A 24,647-nucleotide genomic window follows, 5' to 3' on the forward strand; every position below is an offset into this window, starting at 1 on the left:
CCTTGGCTGATACCCCTGAGAGAGCCTAGCGAGAGCCCTCTACGTGAGTTGGGGAAAAGATGGAAAAGAATACCAAAATCGGGATGAATCGGCGGCTTTTAAATGAGGGCTGGAATCTAGCAACTCCACGGTGCGTGGGCCGATACAGCATGTGGCGAATTTCCAGCGGGTGTGGATAATGCCACGCCCATGTGGATTCTCTGTTTCTCGTTTTCTCGGCCGGTGAACAGAGGTCTGCTTTACGTGCCGCTACTGTTGCTCTTCTACAGTCTTTGACTTGAATAACTTTCCAATTCCATACTTTCATCGGTATACGCATAAGCGGGCGCACGTTCACGTCAGTAAAATCACTTGCTTCTTCAATGATATATATGTTGGGTGGAGCTCCTCTGCTTGTATACATAGGACGGAATGCTCTCGAGTGTGGATCGCTTTGTTGCCTCCAAAATGGATGTGCTCACTCGAATGCGAGGAGGTTGGCACACACTCTAGCATCTTACACCTGTCCCTATGTCTTCGCTTTGAACTTTAGCAAGATCTTCTCCAAAATAAGTGCATTATGATCCACATTGGCCTATTTCCTTCATACTCGGCTTCATAGCCCTACCTGCGTAAAAGTAACATAAAAAACACGAGATATTAATGTAAAAAACCGAGAAAAGTAATGCTCAACATAAGAAATGAATGCTTCATATTCATATCGCACGAAGCACTTATCAATAATCATTATTCATCTTCACTTGGTTAAGTAGCAATCTTAGAATTTTTATTACCTACTCCCTGTGGATATGATTCCCCACTCACCTAGGATTTATTACTTCGACAAACCCATGCACTCGAGGGTAACACTCAAAGGGGCATTGTCGGGGAGTTGTGAGGTATGAGTCTTCATCTAAAATAAACAGTAGTCTTATTCAAAGCTTGATTTGCTGATTATCATTTTGATGAATCGGCTTTTTCCCTAATGAGATAGGGAAGAAAATAAACAATCGGTAATAGAGATTAGTTGAATAAATTATCATTATCTTGATCATTATACTAAATAATGTGAGCTAGAAGTTCAAAAGATATTTCATTTAAAAGTATAGATGAACAATTGCTAAATACATTTATTGACCCAAAGAAAGTGACTAAATCACATGTACCAGTTGTTAATGCTCCAATCAAAATTGAAGTCCCTGTAGGACAAATTGAAGTGTGGCAAGCCTGTCGATTCCAAAGATAAAAATCCTAGAAAAGAAAATGAGCTAAGAATCTAGATGGTCAAATAGAGGATAAAATAACTCTAGAAGAGTCTTTAGAATAGTCCTCAATTACGAACAATATTAGTAGTTCTAGAAGAAACTCGGGGTACTTCAAATTTTTTAAATTAAAAGAGATCTCAATAAATTATCTTATAAAATGGAATAAAATGGAATCAAAAATGAAGTCAACATTGATAATCAAGACATAATATAGTGATAAATGCTATAAATAATGAAGATCATGAACCAAAGCTCGCAAGCAAAGAAATTATCGTGAAAAATTAAAAAGATGCAATTGAATCTATAATTAAACTTACTTGGAAAATGAAAAGTTTTTGAGTCGTAGTCTGTACACCTAAAAGTATAAAGCTATTAAATAAAAATTAGCATTTGTGAGAAAACAAATGAGAAAGGTAAAATTATGAGATATAAGGCATGACTTGTGGCTAAAGGATTTTTGGAAAGACCTGACATTGACTATGATGAAAACAAACTTGTGGTGGATGTAATCGCTTTTCAATACCTAATTAGTCCGGCAAAGATATGAAGGACTTGATTTTCATTTGATAGATATTGTTTTACAGCTTTCTAAATAGGGATCCCTTGATAGTGAAATATATATGAAACTCCCTGAAGGACTTAAAATACTTGAAGCATGCTATTCAACATCTCGAGAACATTATTCAATAGGTTATTATATGGACTGAAACAATCTGGACGCATGTGGTATACCCAACTCATTAAATATTTGTCCATATATTTTTATAAAGAAATCCAAAAATATTGAGCTTGTTATAATTGCAATCTATATTGACGTCTTAAATATTATTGACTCTAGAAAAGCTTCAAAAGATATTAAATTACTAAAAATAAAAGAATTTAAGATAAGGATCTTGGAAGAACAAAGTTTTACCTAGGGTTGAAAATTGAACTTTTCAAAATTAGGATTTTTATGCATCAAGAAGATTATACTCGTGGAAAAAGTTAAAAACAATTTTTATATAGATAAATCACATCTGTTGACTACCTGGATAGTGGTAAGGTTGCTGGATATGAAAAAAGACCTATTTTGACCTTAAAGAAATGATGAGGAATTACTTGGTCCTGAAGCACCATATCTTAGTGCAATTGGTGCCTTGATGTATCTTGCTAATTGTACTCGAACAGATATAGCTTTTGCTATAAATTTATTATCAAGATATAGTTCTACACCAACACTGAGACATTGGAATGGTATTAAACATACACTACGTTATATTTGAGGAACAATTGATATGGGATTATTTTACACACATGAATCAAAAAGGAAATTATTGGATATATGGATGCAGGGTATTTATCTGACCTACACAAAGCATGATCACAAATTGGTTATGTGCTTACACATGGGGGAATGAACATATCATTGCATTCTATGAAACAAACTATAGCTGTTACTTCATCAAATTATGTAGAAATACTTGCATTTCATGAAGCAAGTCATGAATGTGTTTGGTTAAGATCAATGACACATCATATTCAAGAAACTTGTGAATTGTTGTCCCAGAAGGACACACCAACAATATTATATAAAGACAATGCAGCTTGTATAGCTCAATTAAAAGGAGTATACATTAAAGGCGACAGAACATAACATATATCATTGAAGATATTTTTCACACATGATCTTGAGGAAAATGGTGATATCCATATTCAAAAAATACAATCTAGTAAAAATCCTTCAGCCAAATTTATTCACTAAGGCATTACCTATTTCAACTTTTGAAAAGTTTGTTTGCAACATTGGGATGCATTGCCTCAGTGATCTTCAATAATGATCTCTTTAAGGGAAGTCATATATGGACTGTACTCTTTTTCCTTCATTATGGTTTTGCCCCACTAGATGTTTTTCATAAGGTTTTTAATGAGGCAACATTTATAGTGTATGTTAAGGATAATGTACTCTTTTCTTTCACTAGATTTTTATCACATTGGGTTTTTACTAGTAAGGTTTTAATGAGGCATTTCCTTTGACTATTTTCATCGAAGAGGGAGTTTTATGAAACATTAATTAAAATGGATGCCTACTAATGTATACCTCTTCATATCCCCAAACTCCCAAAACTTTTCATCTTATAAACTCTTAAAACTCCAAACTTTTCATCTTCTCACGTCTCTTCATCTTCTCATATTTTTGAAGAAGTATAATGGATGTGACTTTTCATATTCCTCTCAGCCTATAAAAAGAGTCTTTGTAATCTTGTATAAGATACAGATGAGATACATGTGACAAAAGAAGGAAATGAATAACAAGCTAGCTATTTCTCTTTTTTCGACTTTGGTATTGTTTTTGTTTACTTAACTTTATTTACTTTCTTAATTTATAACAAAAAAAATATTTTTTTTGGCACTTCTGATGAGACCAATAATTTAAAAAGACATGCAATATAGCATGCCACCACTTAACATGATCCCACTTAGCACTAGTTGTTTCTGATGGTGCGGCTTTCAGAAATTTTTATTTTTCTAATGTAGAGGTAAGGAAAGTAATTGTAAAAGTTATTATGCATGATGAACCTTTTTTTTCTTCTTAAGAATCCAAAGTTTGTAAAAATATTTGGCGAAGGTTTTTATCCAAACAAGAAATACTATACAAAAATACTGTCTCCCTATTTATCGTCAACATAAAGAAAATGTAATTAATCCCTAGATGCTAAAATCACTTTAACGCTTCACTCCATTGCATTCGCAACTAAGCCCCAGTCGAAGGTCATCCCTTAGCCCATTCACTCTATTATGACCGCAAAGAACTCAAGGAATTGGAGGTAGAATAAACCACACCGGAGGGGAAAGGGGACGCTCCACTACCTCTTGACTCACCCTCTCAACCCTCTCTAATCGAGCTTTGTCTAACTCTCGTGGTGTGTCACTCACTCACAAGGGTTACCAATAAGAACTCTCAACCCTAGTGTCACTCTAAGAGAGTATTCATACAATCAATGCATTCAAGATTGGAACTCAATAAAAACATCAATTAATGAAAGCATAATAACAAGGTTCAATGAAACGAATACATCCTAGGGTTCACAATCCAAGTACCCACTAGGGGGTTTAGCTCTCCATGGAGCTAAGTACAATCAATGACATCGAATGTAAAAGTAATGAATCCATAGAAAACCCCCTCGATAGTTGTGACGATGGTCTTGTGGAGAGTCCTCTACTCGTCCAAAGGTCCCTTTGTCCGGCCTAGGATACACCTCACTAGATCGGTGCTGACGAAAGCTGTCCCACTAACCTTCTTCCAAACAGAGCACGATGTCAAAGCTGTAGAAACTCTCCCAATCCCTAGCCAATACCTCTCAAAACCCTAGCCGCAACCCTCTCTCAAGTTGGGGAAAAGATGGAGAAAAAGATTTTGAAATCGGGGCTGGAATCGGGAATCCACACGCCCATGTGAATATTTCACACGGCCCATGTGGAATTAACGCACGTGCGTTTGGAATTTCCACAAGCTCGTATGGCTTGTCTAGATAACTCCTTCTTTGGCCGGCCATGAACATTATCTGCTACAGTATTTTGCTACAGTGCCTTGCTACAATACCGGTCTGAAACACTCCTGAAACCATGCTTTCGTCGAGGTAACGTAAATGGACACACGTTTACGTTATAGATCGCTTTGCTTCTTCAATGAATGGCCTCATTGGTGGAGATCGTGTTACACATGCACAAGCCGGAATACTTAGAATGTGAATGACTCTGTGCCCCTCCAAATCATTGTGCTAGCTTGAATACAAGGAGGTTGGCACACATTCTAGAATCTTGAACCCGACTTATGTCTTCACATTTGAACCTTCTCAAGATTTCCTCCAAATGGTGCACTCACGATCTACATTGGCTTCATTCTCTAAGATTCGGCTTCACAACACTATATACACGAGAGTAACATAAATACACACATATTAGCATTAAAACCCGATAAAAGTAATGATCATCATAAGGAAAAAACACTTCGTATTCTTATCATATAAGCATTTATCAAACTCCTCCATACTTAAACTTTTGCTTGTCCTCAAGCAAAAATTAAAACATTGTATGCATAGATGAAGGAAATATTGGAAGTGCTTGGCCTTAGGTTCACCAAAGCATGCAAATAGAGCATTCTACAAGTAAGGGAGATTTCAACACTAAATACGAAAATCAACGCTCTAGCTAAAAACTTGAATCAAAAAGGACAACAAACCCGAAATAGTGTAAGTGTGTGAACTCACTCAAGTCAACCCAAAGTATACTCCTCAAAGTTCTACGTATAATGGACTTATTTATCTACAAAAAGTAACAACAAAAATTCAAAAAGGGTAGTAGCTTCACACATCCTCTAAGGTAGCCTTTTTCCAAAGCGGCCAATAAGATGGCTTTTACACTTTCGAGGTGGTAGCTCTTTCTACCGGGGTGGTAGCTTTCACACATCCCATAAGATAGCTCTTTCTCTCATTAGGGCATAACTAGTATCTGACTTATAAGAGTAGCTTCATACATTAAAGGTGGTAGCTCTTTCCACCCAACAAGCACAACTAAACAACAAAACTATTTTGTTCTTTCTTTTCATTTTTCCATTCTTTTTCACAAATAACTAAAGAAACAACAATAACTAGTCCCTTTAACATCGAACATGAGTTTCCAAAAGAGTTTAAAGAGTGAGTAGTGCAACAAGTGTCAATCGGGCAAAAATTCCTACAAATTCAAACAAAAAACCAGAGCATGAAGACATTCAATTTTAGAAATTCTCCTAAACTCCAGAATACAATTAGTGGAACTAAGGTGAACCACCATTGGCTATGTGAGCATGTATAACAAGCAAGACTAATATAAAAGAGATGTGTGCACTATGAAAACCCCCCAACACACTTAAGTTGTACATTGTCCCCAATGTACACATTCAAGCTCACTCAGGATGTATATAAATCAAGAATAAATACAGGAGAAGCAATCAAAACAATACTCCCCTGACTCCTAGTGTTGCATTTGACAGAGCTAATCGTTAGGAGTGGTGTTCCAATGGGTTGTGAAGCACACACGGCCAAGTGCCGAAACACCTTCGCCGTGTCTATGACAAGTTCTCAATTCCCACGATGACAAGACCATCTGCACGCATACACGAGGGGGTTTAGTGAAGCTCAATAAAACAAAAATAGGTCGATTATCTAAAAGATAGAGAAATGAATACAACTTGAGACAACAAAACTAAAATAAACTCAGAAGGAAAGTCCTTTCTAAGTATACAAGTCCAAAATAAATTGTAAAAAGTAATAAAAATGAAAGAAAATAAATCAAGTGTCGGTGCCACGTTCTGGCTCCTCTGCTGCTGATGTTGGTGCTTGGTCAAAGGGTGCTGGTGGAGGTGGTATTGGTGATACTGAAGGGGATGGAGATCTGCTAATCAATAACTGATATAACACGTCGAAACGGGCCACCATCTCAGTATACTGTGTAGTCTGTATAGCCTGAAGCTCTGTGATCTGGGTTAGAAGCTCACGAATGGCTGGCTCCCTAGTCGACAATAACTGCCTCCAATCTCCCACTGAAACGAGATCATCGACCTCATCTGCGAACTCATCTCCCTGATATAGATCTCTTAATATGCTCGTGTCCAGGAATCAAGTATGTCCGAAATGAAGTCTCGACAAACTCTCAAAACGTGCCTAGTGCTCGGGATTAGCAAATCTCATGCTCTTGGACTCGGGGTATGACTCACGCGGCCGTTTCTCGGCTTGCTTCTTAGAACGAGGTGCCATTAGCTGCAAGATTTGAAAGAAAATCGATTAAACCAATTAATTAAACAATGCTACAAAAATCCACACGGTCGTGTGGATCCACGGGGCTTGAAAAACACACGGCCGCCCCTCAAAAATAGGAAAATACACCGTTAGATTGCTTCTAACTTCGTTCTAAACATGTATAATTATTCTAATTTCAAAGACGAAGCATTCTTCACCAGTTTCATTGATTAAAATCAAGAATTGATGAAGAAAACAAAAGATAAGGTTACCGACTATGTGAAATGGGGAAAACTTGAAACGACCAGAAAACCAAACAAAAATCCCTCCAAATTAACAAGTCGAAATCGAGAGAAGGTGTGAGTGTGATTTTAGACAAATGGAAAGTGTGAAAATGACAAGAAACGATGATCCTTTTTAAAAGGACTCGTGTCTCTTGGCGTTCTGTACATCGACACGGGCGTGTGGAAATTACCCACACCCGTGCACCTCGACAGGAGAGCTTCACAGGGGCTAATGCACGCCCCTGTGACTCTCGGGAAAACCCTCACTTCCTCTGAATGCATCCACATAGGCGTGCGGAAAATACTCACGCCCGTGTGCTTGACCTACAGGGGCAGCCTCATGCCCCTATGGCTTCTCTGTCCAACCGAGAAGAATCACTAAGTGTTTCGCATGCCCGTTTGGAAATTCCACACGGGCGTGGATAGTCATAGGCCTGACTCATGGGGACAGGCGCACGCCCCTGTGTCTTCTAGGAATGGAGAGAGCTCGTTTGCAGAGATTCGCACGGGTGTGTGGAAAATACCCATGCCCATGCGTTTTTCACAGGTTGGCCCACAGGGGTGAGTCCACGCCCCTGTGTGCTCTCTAGATAATTTGCCAAATCTCTGCAGGAAGATGCACGACCATACGGAAATTACCCACAGGCGTGGATCATCACAAGGTCGCTTATAGGGGCGAGTCCATGCCCCTGTGTCTTCTCTGGATGAGCTCTGAACAAGACACACGTCCGTGCAAAAATTACACACGGGTGTGTGTTTTCTCTATACACTTAGAAAAATTTACAAGCTCTGCAGAAAATTTCTGAACACAACTAAATACTCAGAGCCTGCTTTACACGGCAACTTAAACCAGAGAAAACACAAAAAAAAAAAAACTCAAACGACCTAAACTTCACCAAATCCACATGAATACACATGATGACATCAAAATCCAGAATACAATACACAGCAGAAACATTTAAAAATCAAGTCACCAACACTCAACACTTTATTCGCACAAAAACTAAACTACTAGCTAAGAAAACAGTAAACACTCGGGTTGCCTCCCAAGAAGTGCTTTTTTTATGTCACTAAGCTTGACGTACCTTGTCTCACCTCACAAGGGTTTATAGATGAAGGTTGCCCTCTTACCCATAGCTTAAAAGTATGATGAACAGAGTCTCTTGAAGGTAGAGGGAGAGTTATCGGGCTTAGGATCACCTAGTAATGTTTCATCCAACTTGTTCGGTTCACGCACATCTCCAACAGCCTTGGAGCGTTTCCGGCAGCGTCTCCTCGCCCTCTTCATCTTCTGAAGCATCTTCTTCAGGATCCCTGGAGTAGACGATTGCTATTTAACTAAAGTGAAGATGGATTTATAGTGTTGTGAACAACTTTAATATGATAAGAGATAAACAGAATAAGAATCGGAGATACTATAAAAAATGAGAGGAAAGGCAATCGATAGAAAGTGGGGCACTCGGGCATTGCTCTCACTAGGACTATTGATTCAAGTGCAAAACCAACTATTATGTCTTCTAACTAATGCATAATGAGTTATGGCAATGCTAAAATAACCCTGTAGAGAAATCGCTCAGTCTCAACACCTCACATTGTGTAAAGTTGCTTAAAGCTTTAGGGGCTCCAAGTGATAAACCCTATTCCCTAACATAGATCTAACCCTTTGGTCTAGGCGAAACACCCCTAGTTATAATTAAGCCCCGGCACTAAGGATTACTTCAACACTTCACTCTGTTGCTTGCGCAACTAAGCCCTAGCAGAGTTCTTCTCTTAGCACTTCACTCTATTGTAACCGTAAAGAACTCTTGGAACACGGAGGTAGGATAAATCACACTGAAGGGGAAAGGGGACGTTCTGCTACCTCTCGACACTCTCTAATCTTGCTTTGTCTAACCTTAGTGGTGTGTCACTCACTCACAAGGATTACCAATGTAGGCTCTCATCCCTAGTGTCACTCTAAGGGAAAACCCATTTAACAAGCATTCAAGATTGGAACTCAATTAAAGGCATCAATTAAAGAAACATAATAGAAAGGTCAAAGAAACAATATCATCCTAGGGTTTACAAGTTCAAGTACCCACTAGGGGTTTACATCTCCATGGAGCAAGATACAATCAGTAATGAAATCGGAAGTAAAAGCATGCAATCCATAAGTAAAACCTCCTTGGCATTCGTGTCGATGGTCTTGTGGAGTGGCCACGTCTTCTCCGGAGGTTACCTCATCAAGCCTTGGGCACACTTCGCCGAATCGATGTCAATGAAAGCTCCCCCAATAACCATCTTCCGAAGGAACGTGGTTTTGAAGACCATAGAACCACTCCAAAAACCTTCCCAAAGACTCTCCAAATTCAAGCTGTGAGCACCTCCAAAGATGGAGAAAAGATGAGAAAAAGATAGGAAAAAGGATTCTTAAAACGGGCTGAAGTCGCGAGTTAAATAGGCTGGAATCGGGATCCACACGGCCGTGTAAAATTTCCACATGTCCATATGAATCTACAAGAATCAATTTTTCAGTGGACTATAAATAGTAACTATTACAGCAATTTGCTATAGTAACTGCTACAGTACTACACCAAAATACTCCCAAATCCACACTTTCATCGAGACCACATGAATGAGCACACATCCATGCGATAGATCTCGTTGCATCTTCAATAAAATCATGCTTGACGACAATCTTGCTAGCATTGCACAAATCAGAACACATGAGTATGACTGTCTTTGTGCCCCTCCAATTTTCATGTTCACTCGAGCACAATGGAGGTTGGCATACACTCATATGTCTTTGAGCACAACTTGTGTTTTCACGTTTATTCACTCCAAGATTTCATTAGTAAAATGCATTCATGATCTACTTTGGCTTCTTTCTTACATTCTTCCATACTTGTCTCTACAACCCTACATGCACAAAAGAACACGAATACACATGTATAAGAGATAAAATCTTAAAAAATAATGCTCATTGTAAGAAAATAATACTTCATATTACTAATACACAAGCACTTATCAAGGATAATCGGTGGGAGTTGGGCATACTCCTCTGTGCCAACATAGTCTTCATCATACAAGCTCAGAAGTACTGAAAACTGAGTTAGAGTCATGCTATGGTGCTGACAAAGAGTTCAAAATCCAATGGTGTGCGACCTATCAAAATCATTATATGAATGGTAGCAGGAGAAAGTAGCAAGAACCTCAAGTGTGATATCTCGGTGGGTGGGGTCTTGAATGGATAGAAGTCGATCCCAGCCCCCACTGACAACGCCCCTTAAGTGTGACCCATAAGTGCACGAGTTTGTTGAAGTAATAATCCCAGGTGAGTGGGTATCATATCCACAGGGAGTAAGGAATAAGAATACTTAAATTGCTACTTAACCAAGTGAAAATGAACAATGATTGTGTTGATAAGATGTAGTGTAAACAAGAATAGAAGAAATAAGAAAGATAAGCACAAGTAAATGAGAGATAAGGCAATCGATATAAATGGGGTACTCGGATATTATTTTGCCTACGACAATCATTTCAAGTGTAGAACCAATTATTATGCTTCCTAATTAATGAATTAATGAGTTGTGGAAATCCTTCAATACATGGTCCCAAATCTAGGGTCAACCGTGACTAACTCTATAAGATGTCCCACTAGAGAAATCGAACAATCTGAACACCTCGTACTTGTATAGAATTGCATGGAGTTCCAGAGATTCCAAGTGATAAACCCTCTTCCTAGATGTAGACCTAACCCTTTGGTCCAGGTGAAAGGTCCCTAGTCACAATTAAGCCCTAGGTGCTAAAATCACTTCAACGCTTCATTCTGTTGCCTTTGCAACTAAGCAACAGCGGAAGGTCATCCCTTAACCCGTTCACTCTACTATGATCGCAAAGAAGTTAAGGAAATGGAGGTAGGATAAATCATATCGAAGGGGAAAAGGGACGCTCCGCTAACTCTCGACTCACCCTCTCAACCCTCTCCAATCTAGATTTGTTTATCTCTCGTGGTGTGTTACTCACTCACAAGAATTACCAAGGTGAACTCTCAACCCTAGTGTCACTCTAAGGAAGCATTCAATCAATCAAACATTCAAGATTGGATCTCAATTAAAACACCAATTAAGGAAAGCATAATAAAATGTTTAATGAAACAAATACATCCTAGGGTTCACAAATCCAAGTACCAACTAGGGGGTTTAGCGCTCCATGGAGCTGGTTACAATCAACAAATGAATGGAATGTAAAAACAAGTAAGAAAAACCCCCTCAGTAGTTATGTCGATGGTCTTGTGGATTGCCTCGTCTTCTCTAAAGGTCCCATTGTCCGGCCTAGGGCACACCTCGCCGGATCGGTGCCGACGAAAGCTCAACTAATAACCTTCTTCCAAGTGAAGCGTGATGTTGAAGCCGTAAAACCCTTGCCAATACCTATCAAAACCCTAGCTGCCGCCCTCTTGAAAGTTGCGGAAAAGATGGGGAAAAGAATGTTGAAATCGGGCTGAAAATCGGCTTTTAAAGGGGCTGGAATCAGGCATCCACACGCCCCTGTCGGTGCCCCTGTGGATTTTTCGCACGGGCATGGGTAATTTCCACACACCCGTGTGGATTCTCTCAAATTCAATTTCTCGGCCGATCGTAAATAGTATCTGCTACAGTATGTTACTACAATGTTTTTATACAGTATATTGCCACAGTACCCGAAACATTCCCGAATCCATGTTTTCATCGTGGGAACATAAACGGGCACACATTTACTTAGTAGACTATTTTGCTTCTTTAGTAAACGGCCTTATTGGTGAAGCTCTTGCTATCAATGCACAAATCGGGATACTCGAATGTGACTGCCTTTGTGCCCCTCCAAATCATTGTGCTAGCTTGAATACAAGGAGGTTGGCACACATTTTCGCATCTTGAACCCGACTTATGTCTTCACGTTTGATCCTTCTCAAGATTTCCTCCAAATAGTGCGTTCACGATCTATATTGGCTTCTTTTTTTATCATTCGGCTTCACAACCCTATATGCATGAAAGTAACACAAATGCACAAGTATTAGCGCTAAAACCGGATAAAAGTAATGCTCAACATAAGGAAAAAATACTTCACATTCTTATCGCACAAGCACTTATCACCCACCTGAACAAGCTCTCGAATATCCTTAGTAAGACCAATTTCTCCAAGAGTGTCCCAATCAATAAACCTTGTTTGCCCAAATTTCAATCGCTAGAGGCGCTAAAACCTTTACTACTGTTCAGGGGCATTAAAGACCACTTTTGGTTGTGGGGTGGCCTCCTAGTCCTCATGAGAATGCTTCTAAGCAATTTTCTTGGTCCTTGGTGCCATATTCACAAGCTACACTCAAGGAAAATCAAATTAGTAAGTTCTGGTGAAGTAGAGGAATCCACTTGGCGCGTGGGTGAGTCACTTACCCAGGTGGGGTGCGAGGGCGTAGGTACAGCCAACCCAATCGGTGGGTGAGCCACTTGGCCCGGTGGTGCTCTGTGTGCCCTGAGTTTCCACCAACCCGGGCAGGCTGGGCGGGACGCCCAGCTAGCCCATCAACCCTGGTGGGCGAGGGCGTACGCACGCCTAACCCACCTGGCAGGTTGGACACCAACCATGGAAAAATTGCCATGGTTGGGCCTTTTTTCTCACCCTAAAAGCCACAAAACCTTTTTTTTTAAGTATTTGCAAAGATTTTCCATAAATATTAGCACATAAAAACAAAGAAATCCACAAAAAAAATCTTACAATGGAGGCATGGAAAGGCATGGAGAAGAGGAAAGCTTACCGATGCGAATCAATGAAAAAAACTTTGTAGAATGGATAGAAAAACAGTCCTAGTCACCTAAGTAACCAAGGAAAATTAGTTTGGCAGCCCAAGAGTTGAGATATATAAAGTGGAGAAATGAGAAGATGAAGGGTTTCAAGGTTAGAGAAGATGAATACTGGCCCCTCATCACAATATAAAGCACAAGGGCGGGGTGGAGAGTCCACCCCCAGGGTGGTTACTGTACATGAGGAGAGGGGAGAGGGATTTCCACCTGCCCGAGTGAGCTTCAGAATTTCTGCAGACAGTGCACCCGAGAATGAGATCTCCAAATTGACACAATTATTCCAATTAAAACCATGAATTGCATCCTAAACCATGCCACGCACATGAAAATAATTCAATTTGATAAGTGCTTGTGTGTTAAGAATGCAAAGTATTCTTTTCTTGCGTTGAGGATTACTTTTATCAGGTTTTAGCACTAGTACATATGTATTTGTGTTACTTTGGTGAATGTAGGGTTGTGGAGCCAAATATGTAGGAAAGAAGCTAATGTAGATCGTGAATGGACTATTTGATGAAATCTTGGAAGGAACAAACGCAAAAACACAAGTTAGATTCAAAGATACATAAATGTGTGCCAATCTCCATGTATTGAAGCAATCACAAGGTTTAGAGGGGCATAAAGGCAGTCATATTTGGATATTCCACCTCGTACAATGATAGTAAGATCTTCAACAATGAGTCTATTTATTGAAGAAGTGATGCGATCTATGACATAATCATGTGCCCGTTTATGTTACATCGATAAAAAATGTGGAATCGGGAGTATTTTGGCGCGGTACTGTAAAATACTGTAGAAAAATACTACAGCAATACACTGTAGATGCTACTGTTTACAACTCCTAGAAAATCTGGATTCCAGAGAATCCACACGCCCGTGTGGAATTTCCACAAGGGCATGTGGAAATTCCACAGGGGCGTGTGGAATATCCACAGGGATGTGTGGATGCCCGATTCCAGCCGATTTAAAGCCGCTATTGAGCCTGATTTGAGGATCATTTTCCCCATCTTTTATCCAACTCTTGAGAGGCTTGCGGCTAGGGTTTAGAGAAGTATTGTCAAGGCTTTTAGAGTGGTTCTACGGCTTCAACAGCGTGTTTTTCTTGGAAGATAGCTTTGGGGAGCTTTCGTCGGCACCAATCCGGTGAGGTGTGCCCTAGGTTTGATGAGGGGACCTTTGGAGACGATGAGGCTGCTCCACAAGGCCACTGACACGACTACCGAGGGGGTTTTTCTATGGATTACTTGGTTTTACTTTTGATTTTACTATTGATTATATCTTGCTCTATGGAGGGATAAACCTCTAGTGGGTACTTAGATTTGTGAACCATAGGATGTATTTGTTTCATTGACCTTTTATTATGCTTTCATTAACTGATGTCTTTAAGTGAGTTCCAATCTTGAATGCTTGTTGAATTATTTCTCCATTAGAGTAACACTAGGGTTGAGAGTCCATCTTAGTAGCCTTTGTGGATGAGTGACACACCATGTGGGCTAGACAAAGCTAGATTGGAGAGGGTCAAGAGGGTTAGTCGAGAGGTAGCAGAGAGTCCATTTTTCCTTCCAATGTGATATATCCTACCTCTATTTCCTAGAGTTTTTTGCAGTCACAATAGAGTGAAGTGCTAAAGGATGAACTCCTTTAGGGCTTAGTTGGGTGACCGACAGAGTGAAGCTTTTAGTTAACTTTAGTATCTGGGGCTTAATTGTGACTAGGAGCATTTCGCCTGGACCAAAGGGTTAGGTCTACATATAGGAATAGGGTTTATCACTTGGAATCCCTAGAGCTTCTTGCGACTTTGCACAGTGTCAGGTGTTGGGACTGATCGATTTCTCCGCCGGGGCATAGTGTAGAGTTACTCATGGTTGGCCTTAGGTTTGGGACCGTGTATCTTAGGATGTCCATGACTCATTGAGCATTAGTTAGGAAGCATAATAGATGGTTTTGCATTTGAAGAGATAATCCTAGGCGGAACAATATCCGACTACCCCACTTCTTATCGATTGCCTTGCCTCTCACTTATTTGTGCCTCTCTTTCTTATTTCTTTTATTTTTTTCTACATTACATCTTATCAACATATTCATTGTTTCATCTTTGCTTTGTTAAGTAACAATCTTGGTGTTTCTATTCCTTATTCCCTGTGAATACGATACCCCACTCACCTGGGATTTAGTACTTTGACAAACCCATGCACTTACGTGTCATACGCAAGGATTGTGTCACAATTCATCAAAATTTGTAATGAAAAACTCAACAACAATGAAAAATTAACAAAGGCTACCATTCATGAATAATTATTACTGCAGAAATTTACAACTAAGCTAGAAAACTACTAAAAGCATGGGTTGCCTCCCAAGAAGTGCTTGTTTTATGTCACTAAGCTTGACATACCTGTCCATACCTCACGATGGCTCATGGAGATGGAAAATCTCCTTCTTTGCAACTTGCACACATGAGGGACAATTTCTGCACATCTAAAGAGAATTGACTAAACATGTTACCAAATGAGGGAGTGTCACTCTCTACTTGGGTATGCTCATCTCCAAGTGTATTGGGATGCTTTTTATTGCGACATCTCAACCTCTTCATTTGACAAAAAATCTATTTCAGAAATCCTCCTTTTGGTTGCTCTTCGAGAACTTGTTCCACATGTTTACCATCTTGTCCTCCTCAATGTCCGGCCACTCGTCATGTGGATCCGAATGTAAAAAATCTTACAAATACTCATTAGCAATTTCATCATTGACATCTAAGAAATAGCTTGTATAATCAAAGTCAAGAGAATACTTCATTAATTATGTCAGATGGTATGTGATCTTCTCTTCTCCTATGCGTAGTGTCATCTCGCCACCATCCATGTCGATGAGTGCCTTGGAAGTTTGTAGGAATGGTCTCCCTAAAATTAGTAGAATCTCCACATCTTGATCCACATCGAGTACCACAAAATCTGAAGAAAAAATATACTTGTCAATCTTTAGAAAAACATCTTCACCTATACCTCTTGGATGATGGACTAAACGATCGGCCAGCTATAGTGTCATTCGGGTTGGCCTAGGATCTCATAGCCCCAATTTCTAAAATAAAGTGTACGACATTACATTAATGGTGGCCCCAGAATTAGCTAAAGCCTTTTTGACAACACCCTTTTTGCATGTGTACCCCTAGTGCACGGGTTGTCAAAGTAATAAAAGTACCCTGGTGAGTGAGTAGTCATATGCATAGGGAATAGTGATCAGAAACACAAGATTTGCTATTTAACTATGGTGAAGATGAATCAATAGTGGTGCGAACAATATCAATGTGTAAAAGAAAAGAAATAAAGAAAATAAGATTGAGAGACGCAATAAAATTAGAGGAGAGGAAATCGATAGAAAATGGGGCACCCGGACATTGCTCATCCTAGGACTATTTCTTTAAGTGCAAGACCAATCATTATGTCTCCCAACTGATGTCTAATGAGCTATGGAAATCCTTAAACACACGGTGCCAAATCTAAGGTCAACCGTGACTAACCCTATACTATGCCCCGGTGGAGAAATCGCTCAGACTCAATATCTCATACTGTGTAAAGTTGCTTAAAGCTCTAGGGACTCCAAGTGATAAACCTTATTCCCTAATCTAGATATAACCCTTTGATCTACGCGAAAGACACCTACTCACAATTAAGACTAGCACTAAGGATTACTTCAACGCTTCACTCTGTTGCTTGTACAACCAAGCCCTAGCGGTGTTCCTCTCTTAGATCTAATTCTATGAACACAGAGGTATTATGAATCACACCGGAAGGGAAAGGGGACGTTTAGCTACCTCTCGACTCACCATCTCAACCCTCTGCAACCTACCTTTGTCTAATCCTCATGGTGTGTCCCTCATCCACAAGGATTACCAAGATGGATTCTCAACCCTAGTGTCACTCTAAGGGAAAATCAACTTAACAAGCGTTCAAGATTGGAACTCAATTAGAAAATTATTTAAAGAAAACATAATAAAAGTTTAATTAAACGAAATCATCCTAGGGTTTACAAGTCCAAGCACCCACTATGGGTTTAGCTCTCCATGGAGCAAGATACAATCAATAATGAAATCAAAAGTAAAAACATGCAATCCATAAGTAAAACCCCTTATAGTCCGTATCAATGGTCTTGTGGAGTAGCCTTGTTTTCTCCAAGGGTTCCCTCATCAAGTATAGGGCACACCTCCCCGAATCGATGCCAATGAAAGCTCTCCCAATAACTATCTTCCGAAGGAACTCAGTGTTGAAGGCCGTAGAACCACTCCAAAAACCTTGCCAAAGCCTCATCAAACCCTAGCTGCGAGTGACTCCAAAGATGGGCAAAAGACGGAAAAAAGGATTGGAAAAGGATCCCTAAAACGGCTGAAACAATGGTTTTAAATAGGCAGGAATCAGGTATCCATGCGGGCATGTGGAATTTTTGGAATTTCAGTTTTCTGTGTGCTGTGGATAGTAAATTACAGTACTTTTCTATAGTAAACTGCTATAATACTTCGCCAAAATGTTCAAGAATCCACACTTTTCATCGATGCCACATGAATGGGCACACATCCATGTAGTAGATCATGTTGCGTCTTAAATAAAAATCACATTGACAGAGATCTTGCTAGCCTTGCACAAGTCAGAACATGTGAATGTGACTGCCTTTGTGCCCCTCTAAACCATGTATTTTCTTTAGCACAGTAGAGGTTGACACACATTCACGTGTCTTTGAGCACAACTTGTGTCTTCATGTTTGTTCACTCCAAGATTTCATCAACAAAGTGCATCCATTATCTACCTTTGGTTTCTTTCTTTCATAATCATCTCCACAACCCTACAGGCACGAAAGAACACCAATACGCATGTATAAGCGATAAAATCTAAGAAAAATAATGCTCAATGTAAGAATAGAGTACTTCGTATTACTATTACACAAGTACTTATCAAACTCCCCCACACTTAAGCTTTTTCTTGTCCACAAGAAAAATAACACATTAAAGTATAAAAGTAGGAAATCTTGAAAGCGCTTGGCCTTAGGTTTACCAAAGCATGCTAGGGAAGCATTCTTCAAGTAAGGAAAATTTTTACACCGAATAATAAAATCAATGCTCTAGCTAAAAACTCAAATCAAAAAGTACAACAAACCCGAAATTGTGTAAGTGTGTGTAAACTCACTGAAGTCAACCCAACGTGTACTCCTCAAAGGTCTAAGTGTAAAGGACTTATTTATGTACAAAAAGAAAGAAGAAGGTAGTAGCTTCACACATCCACTAAGGTAGCCCTTTCCTAAGCGCCCGCAAAGGTGGCTTTCACACTTTCAAGGTGATAGCTCTTTCTACCAGGGTGGTAGCTTTCAATCATCCCATAAGATAGCTTTTTCTCTCATTAGGGCATAACTGGTATCCGACTTATGAGAGTAGTTTGATACTTCATAGGTGGTAGCTCTTTCCACACCCCAATGCACAAACATAACTATTTACCTTTTTTTCAAAGAAACTAAAGTAAGAAACAAACTAGAACTAGTCATTTAAATGTCAAACTTGAGTTTCCACAAGGTTTAATGAATGAGTAGTGCAACAAAGTGTCAATCGGGCAAAAATTCCTAAAAATTCAAGTAAAACTAGAGCATGAGAACATTCAATGTTAAAAAATTCTCCTAAACTTAAGAATACAACTGTTGCAACTAAAGTGAACTACCATTGGCTACATGAGCATGTACAATAAAAGCATAAGTACAGAGCATGTGTAATGTGAACTCCCTCCCACAGTTAAGATGTACATTGCCTCAATGTACGCATGAAAGCACAATAAAATATAAAGCAATCAAAAGAAACATATGTGGAGGTGGGCAATTGGAATAATACTCCCCTGAACTCCTAATAATAAATTTGATGGAGCTACATTCATTGAGAGTTGAGTTTGAATAGGTTATGGAGCACACACAGCCATGTGAAGATCACATTGACTGTTTTCATGACTAGTCCTCAAATTCCATATTCACAAGACCATATGCATGTATACACAAGGGGTTTAGTGAAGCTCAATCAAAAATAGTGTAAACTAGAGTATATAAATATAAAGCAATAAAATACAATTCGATACAACTGAAAATAAATGATAAACTCAGAAGGAAGATCCTTTCTGAGTAGTACAAGTCTAAATAAGATGCAAAAATAAAATATGAAAACAAGTAAAGTAAAGGACGCCTCAAGCGTTGGTGTCAGGCTCAATTGGCTCTGGTGGTGGTGGTGGTGGTGAGGATACCGTTGGTGGATCAACTGGTGCTAGTGATGTTGGTGGAGTCGGTAGAGCCCGGGGTCTCATAATAAACGATGAGGTCACATCTCTCTCAACTAACTATTGTAGGATATCAAGTCGTGCCATCATCTCAGTATGGTTTATGATCTGTGTCACGCGAACCTCAGCGAGCTCAGTCTGTAGCACCCCCACTGCACTCTCAAGCCTATCAAAGCGATTATAACCTCGAGATGGAGAAAACATACGCAGTGGAGGTGGCTCCTATATTGCGGGGGTGCATCGGTCAATATCAGTTCCTGTTGTGGCTCCTGCACAGGCTAAGAACCCTATGCTACCTCTCCCTTGGCCTCAGTTGGCTCTAGTGAGGGCATTTTAGTACATACACCCCATCTCTATATCATCGTATCATGCACATGAGCCTCATAGTCTCCAAGCCGAGGGGCGCCGGTACGATAGTCTTCTCGGGCCCTCTGATCACGTCTAACAAACTCATCTCCATAATGAGTTTAGTGATATATGGACCGGAGAAGAGGATGCCAATCCTGGTATATTGTCCTTGATGACATAAGTACTGACAAAGCCCTTTTGCGTGTGAACTGCAAGTGCACGGGTTTGTTAAAGTAATAATACCTTGGTGAGTAGATAGTCATATCCACAGAGAATAGTGATCAAAAACACAAATATTGCTATTTAACTAGAATAAAGATGAATTGATAGTGTTGTGAACAAAATAAATGAAAATAGAAACAAGGAAAGAAGAAGAAGGAGGAGGCACAAATAAAATATAGGAGGGGCAATCGACAAAAATTGAGGCACCCAGATATTGTTCACCCTAGGACTATTGTTTCAAGTGCAAGACCAACCATTATGTTTCTTAACTAATGATTAATGAGTCATGGAAATCCTAAAACACACGGTTCCAAAAATAATTTCAACCATGACTAATCCTACATTATGCCCCGTTACAGAAATCGCTTAGTCTCGACACCTCACACTGTGTAAGGTTACTGACAAGTTCCCCTTGCTTATATCCCGCAAGTGCACGGGTTTGTCGAAGTAATAATCCCGGGTGAGCGGGGTCGAATCCACAGGGAGTAGGGAGTAAAGACACTTAATTCGATTCTTAGCTATGTGGAGTATCAACAATGATAAGTGTGGTAATGATTCAATTCTCAACAATTAAAAACAACAAGTAAGAGAGCAAAAGTAAGGAGGAGGCAAGGCAATCGATAAAGATAGAGTACTCAGATGATGCTTCACCTAGGAAAATCGTTTCAAGTGCAAGAACTCTCTATTATGCTTCCTAATCAATGCAATGGTGAGTCGTTGAAATCCTTACATACATAGTCCCAAATCTAAGGTCAACTATGCCTAACTCTATTCATGTCCCGGAGGAGAGATTAAATAACCTCTCAACCTCACACTCGAATAAAGTTGCAATGAGCTCTAGGGATTCCAAGTGATAAATCGCTTTTTAATTATAGACCTAACCCTTTGGTCCAGGCGGAAGGTCCCTAGCCACAATTAAGCCCAAGATACTAAGATCCCCTCAACGCTTCACTCCATTGCACGCGCAACTAGGCCCCAGCGGAGGTTCATCACTTAGACCATTCACTCTATTATGGCCGCAAAGAACTCGAGGAACGGAGGTAGAATCTATCACGTCGGAGGGGAAAGGGGACGCCTCCCTGCACCTCTCGACTCACACTCTCAACCCTCTCCAACCTAGCTTTTGTCTAACGCTCGTGGTGTGTCACTCACTCACAAGGTTACCAACAAGAACTCTCAACCCTAGTGTCACTCTAGGGGAAATGTTCATACAATCAAGCATTCAAGGTTGGAACTCACAATAAACATCAACTTATTGAAAGCATAATAAAGAAGTTCAATAAAACGAATACATCCTAGGGTTCACAATCACCCAAGTACCCACTAGGGGTTTAGCTCTCCATGGAGCTAAGTACAATCAAAGAAATCGAATGTAAAAGCAATGAATCCATAAAGATACCCCCTCGATAGTCGTATCGATGGTCTTGTGGAGAGTCCTCTACTCATCGCAAGGGATCCTTTGTCCGGCCTAGGATACACCTCGCCGGTTTGATGCCGACGAAAGCTCTCCCAATAACCTTCTTCCAAATGATGCGCTATGTCGGAGCCATAGAACCACTCCAAAAACCTAGCCAATACCTCTCAAAACCCTAGCCGAAGCCTTCTCTCAAGCTGGGGAAAAGATGGAGAAAAGAATACCAAAATCAGGGCTGAATCGGCTTTAAATAGGGCTGGAATCGGGCGACTACACGGGCATGGATGCTTCACGTGCCCGTGCGGAATTTCCACACGGGCGTGGGTAATTTCCACACGCCCGTGTGGATTCTCTGAAACTGTCATTTTCGGCCGGCTGTGAACAGTAACTACTACAGTGATTACTATAATACCTGCTATAGTACTATGCCAAAAAATACTCCCGAATCCACTTTTCATCGAGGTAACATAAACAGGCACATGTTTATGCCGTGGATCGCTTTGCTTCTTCAATGACGGATAAGTTGATGGAGATCTTGTTCTATGTGCATAAGTCAGAATGCTTGAGTGTGACTGCCCTTGTGCCCCTCCAAATGGTTGTGCAAACTCAAATACGGGGAGGTTACCACACACTCTAGCATCTCGCACCCGACTTATATCTTCGCGTTTTAACCTTAGCAAGATTTCTTCCAAAATCGGTGCATTGTGATCCACATTGGCTTCTTTCCTTCATAATTGGTTTCACAACCCTACCTGCATATAAGTAACATAAAAACACACATATTAATGTAAAAACCTGAGAAAAGTAATGCTCAACATAAGGAAAGAATGCTTCGCATTCATATCACACAAGCACTTATCAGTTGCCTCCCAAGAAGCGCTTGTTTAACGTCACTAAGCTTGACGTACCTTGTCTTACCTCACGGGGGTTCATGAATGAAAGTTGCCCTCTTACCCATGGCTTGAAAGCATGATGTGCAAAGTCTCTTGAGGGTAGAAGGTGAATTATCGGGCTTCGGACCATCTAACAAGGATTCGTCCAACTTCTTCGGATCACGTACGTATCCAACACCCTTGGAGTCTCCAACACCCTTGAAGTGTTTCCGGTGCACTTTCTTTAAGATCCCTGGGGTAGATTGTACTTCTTCTGTCGAACCAAGCATCATTACTTCTTTATAATCCTCCTCTTGGTCGAATAAACCTTCATACGGAGCCGGATTGAACATCTCCTGCATGTATTCATCAACAATCTCATCAGTAGTGTCTAGAAAATATAAAGTATCATCGAAATCAGGAGAATGCCGCATGGCTTCAGCAAGGCGGTATGTGAGCTTGTCATCTCCAACTCTCAATGTCAGCTCTCCGCCGTCCATGTCAATCAATGCTTTGGAAGTCTGCAAGAACGATCTCCCAAGTATCAAGGGTATATCTACATCCTCATCGACATCTAGCACTACAAAGTCAACCGAAAAAATGTACTTGTCCACCTTGTCAAGTACGTCTTCAATGATGCCTTTCGGACGTCGCACTGTTCGGTCCGCTAGTTGCAAAGTCATCCAAGTAGGCCTAGGCTCACCCAAGCCTAGCTTTTGAAAGAAAGTGTATGGCATGACGTTGATACTAGCCCCTGAATCCGCCAATGCCATTTCCTCACCTAAATTGCCAATATTGCACGGAATGATGAAGCTTCCCGGGTCTTTCTTCTTGTTCGACATGTTCTTTTGCAATACCGCCGAGCATGAAGCATCTAAAATCACTGAAGCACTCTCCTCCAACTTTCTTTTGTTGGTCAACAAGTCTTTCAAGAACTTCGCATACCTAGGCATTTGGGCCAATGCCTCAACAAAAGGAATATTAATGTGGAGCTGCTTGAGCAAACGTAGGAACTTCTTGTACTGTTCATCCCCTTGGTCATTTTTCAATCTAGAGGGATAAGGGATTCTTGGCTTGAAAGGTGGGGATGCCACTTCTTTCTCTTTGCTTGTCTCCTCTTCTACCTCTATAACCTCGGGTGCGTGTTTTTTTGGCTTCTCGCTCGGAAGCCTACCTTCAACCTCACGACCACTTCTCAAAGTGATCACCTTCACATGCTCTGTAGGGTTGGTCTCTGTATTGCTCGGCAAGCTTCCATGTGGCCTTTCGGAGAAAGACTTCGCAATTTGCCCCACCAGATTTTCAAGGTTATGCAAAGAGGCGGTGTGGTTGTGAAATGTAGTCTCCACTGATTCAAACCTTGTATTTGCAGATTGTACAAATCTAGCCAAGTGCTTCTCTAAGTCTGTCATTCGGGTTTCCAAACCTAAGACTCTGTTTTCCACCTGAGGGGCTTGTTGTTGTTGTTGTTGGAAACTCGGTGGCCCCATGGCCTTTTGTGGACCCTGATTACTCCATGAGAAATTGGGATGATTCTTCCAACCCGAATTGTAGGTATTGCTATATGGGTTTCCTTGAGGTCTCATACCATTACCTACAAAATCAACATTCTCTACCGAAGAATCATCACAAATAGAAATTGGGCAATCAGAGGGAGCATGTCCTCCACCACACCCGTTGCAATTAGTCACGGCCGCCACTCTATTTGAAGTTAGAAGATCTAACTTCTTACTCAAACTCTCCACTTAAGCCGCCAATGAAGTTACCGCATCTATTTCATGGAGACCGGCCACTTTTTTCTTCTCCCTAGCATTCCATTGGTAGCTGTTTAACCCCATTTTTCAATTAACTGTCGAGCTTCATCGGGGGTCTTGCTACCTAAGGTACCTCCTGCTGCCGCATCCAAGAGTTGCCTTGTACTCAGGTTCAAACCAATGTAAAAGGTTTGAACAATCATCCACTCCGGGAATCCGTGTTTCGGGCACTTTCTCAGGAGCTCCTTGAACCTTTCCCATGTCTCAAATAGAGACTCCAATTCCAACTGAACAAAGGATGAGATCTCATTCCTAAGCTTTGCAGATTTTCCAAGAGGGAAATAACGGGCAAGAAAAGCTTCTACCATCTCCTCCCATGTGGTGATCGATGCTCTAGGTAATGAGTGTAACCACTGCTTCACTCTCCCCTTTAGGGAAAATGGGAAGGCTCTCAACTTGATGGCATCATCCGTCACTCCGTTTATCTTCAGCATATCACACACCTCGAGAAAACTCTCTATATAACTGTGCAGATTGCTGCAACATGTGGATGAATGCTGGCTTCAACTCAAAGTTCTGAGGTGTAATCGGGGGACGCACGATACTCGATTATGTCCCCAACACTGAAGGTCTGGCATAATCGGATA

The 24,647-nt window shown here is 40.5% G+C and overlaps 1 non-coding gene across 1 annotated transcript; it reads left to right on the plus strand.

Annotated features, from left to right (window-relative positions):
* Positions 1 to 24,213: 24,213 nt before the first annotated feature.
* Positions 24,214 to 24,320, plus strand: LOC120257050. Its single transcript, XR_005535498.1, has one exon. It is a non-coding gene; the product is annotated as a small nucleolar RNA R71 (small nucleolar RNA).
* The last annotated feature ends 327 nt before the right edge of the window (positions 24,321 to 24,647 follow it).

The sequence above is a fragment of the Dioscorea cayenensis genome, unplaced genomic scaffold (assembly GCF_009730915.1).
Source record: "Dioscorea cayenensis subsp. rotundata cultivar TDr96_F1 unplaced genomic scaffold, TDr96_F1_v2_PseudoChromosome.rev07_lg8_w22 25.fasta BLBR01001817.1, whole genome shotgun sequence".
In the NCBI taxonomy this organism is placed as follows: Eukaryota; Viridiplantae; Streptophyta; class Magnoliopsida; order Dioscoreales; family Dioscoreaceae; genus Dioscorea; species Dioscorea cayenensis.